Source organism: Scyliorhinus torazame, chromosome 29, assembly GCF_047496885.1.
Source record: "Scyliorhinus torazame isolate Kashiwa2021f chromosome 29, sScyTor2.1, whole genome shotgun sequence".
Taxonomy (NCBI): domain Eukaryota; kingdom Metazoa; phylum Chordata; class Chondrichthyes; order Carcharhiniformes; family Scyliorhinidae; genus Scyliorhinus; species Scyliorhinus torazame.
This window is the reverse complement of record NC_092735.1, coordinates 19,387,133-19,396,431: the sequence shown is the minus strand read 5'-3', so window position 1 is coordinate 19,396,431 and position 9,299 is coordinate 19,387,133. Positions and strand designations below refer to the sequence as shown.

At 43.2% G+C, this 9,299-nt stretch overlaps 1 protein-coding gene and 1 long non-coding RNA gene across 5 annotated transcripts in view; one reads left to right on the top strand and one right to left on the bottom strand.

The window, feature by feature from the left end:
• The window catches only part of LOC140403913 (SUMO-conjugating enzyme UBC9), a 52,018-nt gene extending 45,983 nt beyond the window's left edge, over window positions 1-6,035 (bottom strand). For 2 of the 4 annotated variants that reach the window (XM_072492150.1, XM_072492151.1), the window contains exon 1: window positions 5,803-6,034. The gene's annotated coding sequence lies outside the window, so the exon portion shown is untranslated. Of the gene's footprint in view, window positions 1-5,783 lie in introns of all 4 variants that reach the window. The other 2 variants (XM_072492155.1, XM_072492154.1) reach the window with 2 other exon arrangements.
• Window positions 6,036-6,139: 104 nt separating this feature from the next.
• On the top strand, window positions 6,140-7,488 carry LOC140403914 (uncharacterized). Its single transcript, XR_011938436.1, has 2 exons — window positions 6,140-6,561; window positions 7,205-7,488. It is a non-coding gene; the product is annotated as an uncharacterized lncRNA (long non-coding RNA).
• The last annotated feature ends 1,811 nt before the right edge of the window (window positions 7,489-9,299 follow it).

Here is a 9,299-nt window from a genome sequence, read left to right as displayed (position 1 = left end):
ACCTTGCCTCTCCAAGTGGAAATAGATTCTCACCTTCAGAATTTCTCCAATAATTTCCCTACCACTGACATAAGATAAGAACCAGGAGTAGGCCATCTGGCCCTTCGAGCCTGCTCCACCATTCAATGAGATCATGGCTGATCTTTTGTGGACTCAGCTACACTTTTCTGCCCAAACACCAGAACTCTTTATTACTATATTCTTCAAATAACTATCTATCTTTATCTTGAAAACATTTAATGAAGGAGCCTCAACTGCTTCACTGGACAAGGAATTCCATAGATTCACAACCCTTTGGGTGAAGAAATTCCTCCTAAACTCAGTCCTAAATCTACTTTCCCATATTTTGAGGCTGTGCCCCCTAGCTTTCACCCGCCAGTGGAAACAACCTCCCCGCATCTATCCTATCTATTCCCTTCATAATTTTATATGTTTCTATAAGATTCCCCCCCCCGGATCCTTCTATATTCCAACGAGTACGTTCTCAGTCTACTCGACCTCTCCTCGTAATCCAACCCTCTCAGCTCTGGGATTAACCTAGTGAATCTCCTCTGCACACCCTCCAGCGCCAGTATATCCCTGCGACTCGAGACTCACAGGTCTGTAGTTCCCTGGCTTATCTCTGCAACCCTTCTTAAATAGAGGAACCACATTAGCTGTTCTCCAGTCCAGCAAGTGCATGGGAACACACCAGCTCGGGTTGAGAATCTATCACTGTCCCTTCACTGCGCCACAGCACTTGAACTCCCTACACGATACTGTATAAATCACATGAACTGCAGCAGCTCACCAACATCGTGGAGAGTTTAGGGATGGGCAATAAATCCTGACCTTTCCAGGGGCACCCACATAATCTTTTTTTTTTTAAATTTTAAGAGTACCCAATTATTTTTTTATAAATCTTCAATATTGTCACAAGTAGGCTTACATTAACACTGCAATGAAGCTACTGTGAAAATCCCCTAGTCACCACACTCCAGTGCTTGTTCGACAGAGGGAGAATTCAGAATGTCCAATTCAGCTAACAAGCACGTCTTTTGGGACTTGTGGGAGGAAACCGGAGCGCCCAGAGGAAAACCCACGCAGACACAGGGGGAGCGTGCAGACTCCGGACAGACAGTGACCCAAGCTGAGAATCAAATCTGGAACCCTGGCACTGTGAAGCAACAGTGCTAACCACTGTGCAATCGCACCACCCATTAATTTTTCCAATTAAGGGGTAATTTAGTGTGGCCAATCCACCTACCCTGCATATCTTTGGGTTGTGGGGGCGAAACCCACGCAAACACGGGGGGAAATGTGCAAACTCCACACGGACAGTGACCCAGAGTCGGGAACGAAGCTAAGACCTCGGCGGCGCGAGGCAGCAGTGCTAACCACTGTGCCACCGTGCTGCCCAAGGGGCACCCATATCTAACGAATATTTACAAAGGGACGAGGATTGAGGTCAGGCCCAGCTGACCTTCCCTCCATAGTCCCAGAGTCTGTTAAAATCTCTGTTCTGATTAGCTACTGGGGCTGGTTTAGCTCAGTAATTACTATTAAGCTATTTTGCTGGTAGGGACAGCTGGTTTGTGATGTAGAACAAGGCCAGCAGCGCAGGTTCAATTCCCGTACCAGCTGAGAATTCTGAATACTCCGTGTGTACCCGAACAAGCGCCGTAATGTGGCGACTTGGGGCTTTCCACAGTAACTTCATTGCAATGTTAATGTAGGCCTACTTGGGACAATAAAGATTATTTATTTTATTTTTATTACTTTGGGAAATCTGGATTACCAGAGGAGCAGGAAGAGAAGTATGGCAGAGTCTGGCCTCCCCAACATTCAAGAAGCTTGCCAAGAAATGCGCAGAGTTTTAATTGCCATCCTCCCCGAACCGTAGCGGCCTCCCCGAACAGGCGCTGGAATGTGGCGACTAGGGGCTTTTCACAGTAACGCCATTGAAGCCTACTTGTGACAATAAGCGATTATTATTATTATTATTATTAAGATGAATTAACAGGCAAATTCTATTCAGCAGCCTCTATGACTCTGTTGGGTCAAGTGCCGGCAACTGGGACTAGCTTAGTGGTAAAAACTGGGTGGCATGGACAAATTGGGCCAAAGAGCCTGTTTTCATGCTGGAAGCCTCTTATGACTAAAAACTATAAACACTAAAAACTATAAACTAAGTTTTAAGTAGCCAATGCAAGGATTAATTTCTTCAGCAAGAATCTTGGCACATATGACACTGCGTGAAGTCCCAACGTTTGTCACAACTACCTTCCTCTAGTAGAGTCTGACCACTTCTTCCTGCAGGCTCTGATCCTCATGTCACCTCTGACAATCACTTTACTCCATCCGAGATCCATGGATACAGTTATAACCAATAAGGTGTACGTCTGGAAACCTCTTTCACTCAGTCGATAGCGATCGTGATAGTTTAGCTATCCCAGATGCATTTTCATTCAACCACTCAATAACACCCCGGTACACAGTCCAGCTCTTCAATGTACCTGGATGGTACTCACAGCTTTTTAGGTTTCAGTCTTTTCAGCTAACTCCCACATAAGCAAGAACCTGGGTCCACTCTCTTTCCAATGAAAATAAATTGAATATTTTGAAACCCATTGGTTCTGACAAGTTGAAATCACATCTCCCAACTTGTTTTTTCTTCCCAATTAGCTCCCGTTTTCCTAGCATGCACAGGTTGATTTTTCAAAAGTTTGAAGTCACAGCCAGGAAATCCAATTAACAAGCTCTCCCATTGCCCCAAGAAAACCAGGACATGATCTCTGTTTCAGCTGGGGACAGTTTCAAAAAAGAAAAGCAGCACTGCATCACGGCATGTTGACAATGTGTTACACTGTAAGAGTAAAAGTAACGAGAAAGTAATAAATAGGATTGATTGGGGTGCAATGAAGAACAGTGGGAGGTGGCTAGTGTGGAGCATAAATATAAGCAGAGCACTTTTGTATCAAATGGACTTTTGCTATAAAATGCTATGCGATCTAGGGAGTCAATGTAAAACAAGACTCACAAATAAAAGCTTCGACATCTGCACTAAGACCTTTCATCTGAATATTCCTCAATATAAAATGTATATATATATGTTTTTAAATTTAGAGTACCCAATTAATTTTTTCCAATTAAGGGGCAATTTAGCATGGCCAATCCATCTATCCCACACATCTTTGGGTTGTGGGGGCGAAACCCACGCAAACACGGGGAGAATATGCAAACTCCACACGGACAGTGACGCAGAGTCCGGATCGAACCTGGGACCTCGGCGCCGTGAAACTGCAGTGCTAACCACTGTGCCACCGTGCTGCCCTTAAAAAATATATATTTTATGTATAATACACTACATATAAATCATTTATCAACATTAACTTAATAGTACTTCAAGCCACTCACTTCTAGAAGAATCATCACAAACCAATTTTAGAGTTACAGATCCGACAGTATGCCAATAAACATTACATTCTCAGAAGACTACTCTGCCAGACATCTCCCACATGCACACTTTCTACTCTTTGCTCAATATAAGAGTAGACACAACAATGACCTAGTAAAGATAGCAGAACATCTTGGGGATTATAAAGTTTACTATGCTACCTGACCCCCTTTGCTTTCAAAAATTGAAGAGAATGAACTAAGTTTTGAAAAACAAGTGATTCCAACTCAAAACAAATCAGCACAAGTATATCCTCATCTCCCCCAACAAACATGCCAAATTTAATTTTATTAATGCATCGCACTGGGTAGCACGGTGGCGCAGTGGGTTAGCACTGTGTCCTCACGGCATCGAGGTCCCAGGTTTGATCCCGACTCTGGGTCACGGTCTGCGTGTAGCTTGCAAATTATCCCCATGTTTGCGTGGGTTTCGCCCCCAAAACCCAAAAATGTGCAAGCTAGGTGGATTGGCCACACTAAATTGCCCCTTAATTGGAAAAAATGAATTGGGTACTCTAAAAAAAAATGTTTTAATTAATGCATTGCACTAGATGAAATCTTTTCAAATTTCTACTTTAAGTTCACAATTTCTACTTTAAGTTCACAATTAAAAACCAATGATCAAAAACCTCCAACTCAAGTTACCATCACAGTTCCCACAGAAAAAGCATGCCTTGAAAAAGTAGTCATCTATTTTTGTTGAAAATGACAACCTTCTTAAAATAAAAAAAGAGAAGTTTGCAATGACTGGTTTAGGAAAACTCATTCCCTTTTTAAATTATCCTGGACAAAAATTCTCCGATTAAACTTTATATGAAGTTTAAATTCCACCAGAATAGGGGGAGATATTACACACACCGATCGGAAGGAAGAGAACATTAAATTCACAATACCTGGAATAAAGAGGGTGGGAACTTTATAGGAGGCTTAAATTTCACAAATTAGGGGAAGATATACATGCACACATCTACAGGTAGAGAACATTAGATTTACAACACCTGGAATAGAGAGGATGGGGGAAAGTGTGTGCGCGCGCACCTATATATTATATACGTCCATATGAATATATTAGATTTACAAACACTCGGAATAAAGAGAATGGTGATGGGTGGGTGTATCTATATATCCTATGCATCGACAGGAAAACATTAGATTTACAACATTTGGAATAGAGAGTGTGCATGAAACAAAGTGAGATGTGTGTGTATATCCATCAACAGGAAGAGATTAGATTTAAAACATCTGGAAGAAAGTGTGTGTATATATGTATATATCCTATCCATCTACAGGAAGAGATTAGATTTACAACATCTGGAATAGTGTATATGTATACATGTATACATCCTATCCATCTACAGGAAGAGATTAGGTTTACAATATCTGGAATAGAGCGTGTGTACACACGTATATATCATATCCTTCAACAGGAAAAGATTAGATTCATAACATCTGGAAGTGTTTACACATTATATCCATCTACAGGAAAAGATTAGATTCACAACATCTGGAAGAGAGAGAGCATGTGTACACAGATCACATGCATCTACAGGAAGAGATTAGATTTCCAACATCTGAAATGGAGAGTGCATGTACACATATATCATAGCCATCCAGAGGAAAATACCAGATTCACAACAGCTGGAATGGTGTGCATGCACGTGTGTGTACACCTATCACATGCATCTACTGAAAGAAATTAGGTTTACAACAACTGGAATAGAGAGCATGTGCACACATATATATCCATCCAAAGGAAAATATCAGATTCACAACAGCTGAACTAGAGAGCATGTGTGTACACCTATCATGTGCATCCACAGGAAAAGATTAATTTACAACATCTGGAAGAGAGAAAGTACACACATATCATATCCATCTACAGGAAAAGATTAGATTACAACAGCTGGAATAGAGAGTGTACACATATGTCATGCGCATCTACAGGAAAAGATTAGACTTACAACATGTGGAATAGAAATTGAAGGGGTGTGTACAAACATATACAAATCTCATATGCATCTACAGGAAAACATTAGATTTACAATATCTAGAATAAATGAGTGAACATATCTGTATATCAAATAATACATATACATACATTTAAGATATATACTACACACATACGCACGTGTTATATACATATCATAGGAATGTGTTTATATATTATATAGTGTGTATCGATGTACACATACATACATACATACATAAACACTTGCCTAGTTTGTGGCTCCCATAAAGCAGCATGCAGGATAACTGTGAGGGGGTGGGGGAGGAGGAACTACTTATTAACATTTATGAACCACGCCCTGTTATTGGAAGGAGGGGGTGAGATATTATGGCTACTTTACCGCGGGCGGCGCTCCTTACCGTCAGCGGGTGTTGGCGGGGGTGCTTCGGGTGGCGGAGCCGAGGCCTTTTTTTCCGCCTTGCTCTCTGGAACTCTCTGCTCTAAAGGTCCGTCTCTCCCGCCGGCCTCTCCCGCGACTCATTCACATCCACAGAACAACAAGGGAACTGACTGCAATATGGCGGCGCCAGGACCCCGTCCACCCCGTCAGGACCCCGACCAGGCCGACCGCCTGCCAGCGGGAGGAGAAGGGAGGGGGGAGGAGGAGGAAGATCAAACAACTTCCGGCCCTTACCCCTCCCCCCCCAACCCTCATCGCTTTGAAAAAAATGTGAGGGGGGGGGGGGGAGGTGATATCCCTGTTTTTTTTTAATCACATCGGGTTCTTTGGAGGTGGAGGAAGGTGGGAAGTAATACAGAGATAAAATCAGGCGCGTGTTTCGCTACCTAAAGGATCCAGCGCCCTTCCCCCCCTCCACCCCCGGACCGGTTGGAACCGGTTCGATCCGGTCCGCTTTTGAAAATAAAACGGTCACGGAGCCGTTTCTAGGGCAATTTCCTTTCGGATTTCGCCGGACCGGCTCGATTTCTTTGAGGGGGAGGAAGGGGGATTGATTATTTTAGACCTCCCCAGCACAATAAGTTGTTTTAAAGGGGAAGCGCCGAAGAATGTTCGAGAAGCCGCCACATGGCGTCACATGGGGGGGATGCGATGACGTCATTGGCTCCACTCATTCAACTTTCCAGAAGGTGGAAATTGGGAGGGAATGAGGATCAAGGTGGGGATCAAACTCTCCTCGGGTTCACCTGGCCAATGCAGTTGTAGTTTTGGGGAAAGTTGCACCCCCTCGAGCGGAAGGAGGCCACTTGGCCCATCGCGCCCTTGCCGGCCCCTTTGAGCTACCCTGTTTTGCCCCACACCGGGTGGGTGAAAGCAAGAACTGGCGTCGCTCCCCTTGCTGCCTCAGGATACCCTCACATCGCCATTGGTGAAACACTTCTGAAGTGTGCGTGGTCACTGTCTTTATTCAAATTCTTTCACGGGACGAGAGTGCCGCATTAAGGCCAGTGTTTATTGCCAATCCCTATAATTGCCTGCCAACCACGTGTGAAGGTGGCAGTGAGCCGCCTTGAATTGTTGCAAAACCTATATGGTATTGCGTGCTGTTCGGGTGGAATAGAATCGAATCCCTGCAGTACAGAAGGCCATTTGGTCCATCAGGTCGGCACTGACCTTCTAAAAGGTCACCCTATCTTGGCCCACCCCTCACCCTATCCCTGTAACCTCACCTAGCCTGCACATCCCTGGACACTAGGGGCAATCCACCTAATTCAATGTTCGTGACTTTAAAACAGATTGAGGCATATAGCTTCGCTGAAAAAAGACATGTTGTCAAAAGCTTTTCATCTTGCACTCCTCAGGATAATCACAAGAATACCAAGGTTGGGAAAATAACAACTTTATACTTATGAGAAGACAGTGCTGAACGGCTGGCAATTGGACTGTGGGAGGAAACCGGAGCACCCGGAGGAATTCCAAAAGTTTTGGGTTTTTGACCCAGCCACCGTGAATGTTGTAACGTAAGGAAGTGCATGAACTGCAAGATTCAACGAACAGCAACGTAATTATCTGTTCCTATCAGTGATGTTGATTGTGGAATATTGTTCCCCGTTATGAATGAAATGAAAATTGCTTATTGTCACAAGTAGGCGTCAAATGAAGTTATTGTGAAAAGCCCCTACTCGCCACATTCCGGCACCTGTTCGGGGATGCTGGTACGGGAATTGCACCTGCGCTGCTGGCCTTGGTTTGCTTTACAAGCCAGCTATTTAGCCCACTGTGCTAAACCAGCCCCTGTTATTGGTCCCAGAACGGGGATAACTATTTCTCTCCTTCCCCCCCCCCCCGGCTCTTTGAAGCAGTGCCATGGATATTTTACATTTAAAGGGCCTACAGTCTCACTCAAAAGATGACTCCACCCCAGCTCTGCACAATCTCTAAGTAGAAGGAGTTTTTCTATTAAGTTTGTTACCGCACAATGTGGGACCTTGACCATTAAAGTTGGTTTAATTCTTTTGACTTATTTTCACCACAAGATACAAGTCAAGGTACAGATCAACCATGATTTAATAAAATGACGGACGGGGCTCAATGCTCAACTTTTTTTTTTAAAAAGGATGTATGTTTTTATAGATCCCAGAATTCATGATGTCAGGTTGTGCCTTGCCTCGTTCTAGGTAAAAGTTGCTAATTCAATGTTGTTCGTGACTATAAAACAGATTGAGGCATATAACTTCGCTGAAAAAAGATATTTTGTCAAAGCTTTTCATCTTGCGCTCATCAGGATAATCAGAAGAATACCACGGCCAGGCAAATAAATGTATACTGTATGAGAAGAGAGAGCTGAATGGTTGGCAGTTGGACTCTGATTGGTAGAGGTGTTGCCTTGGAGGAAACACCAGTTACTGGTGCCTGACAGTTAACTGCCAAGCATTGCTTGAATAAAAGCAAATTACTGCGGATGCTGGAATCTGAAACCTAAAGAGAAAATGCTGGAAAATCTCAGCAGGTCTGGTAGCATCTGTAGGGAGAGAAAAGAGCTAACGTTTCGAGTCCGGATGACCAAGCACTGTTTGAACATTTAAATCAAGCAGTTTGACTCTGTTAAAGTCATTGACCTGCAGAATGAACCAGTGAAAGGCTTTCATTTGGTTAGCTGAAACAGGTGCAATGTGTGTACATGATCTTTCTGTCTGCAAAAATCATGGCCCTATGTATTAATACAAGTAGTTTCCAGTATATGTAATGTGCCACACTATGAGCCCGACTGACAATCTCAGATTCGTACAACAATATTGCATGAAAGTGAATTTGCTGTTGTTTTTAATATGTAGTGGGAAATTCCATAGGACATTGGGAGAATTCCCCTGTTCTTCAAAATAACATAACGGGATCTTGATTTAGCATCTCACCTGACAGACGGCACCTCCAACAGTGCAGCACACCCTCAGTGGCAGTTAGAGTGGGAGCTGAACTCTCAAATCTTCTTGGAGGCAAGAGTGCTACGCAACACAAAACCACTGTTGACAAATAAAGATTAAATTGGAAGCAACAATTCGGGTTTTGGGATACAGTCATTAAATCATCTCACTGCTGCCAAAAACAATTTAAAGAGGCTCATGGGGTACCATTGCAAGAATTTAGAATATTAAAACTAGGGTTGCTAACTGTGATTAAATGTATTTCTGGAGGGTGCATTATATAACTTGCCCCCAGGCTCCAGCCATTAACCATTAATCGGTCAACACATCCATACTTGTGACGTATTGCTTCCGACAGCAATTGGAAAGCAAAAAACTCATTACCCAATTGGATGACTGTTGCCAAAGAGCTCTTATTTCCCATTCTCTTTATTTTTATATTTGGTAAAGAGAAATTTCCAATTTTTTTTTTAACTATCTGTCCTAGTGTCTATTATATTTCCCCAGGATTGCACACAGCAGTGTCCTGGAGTTT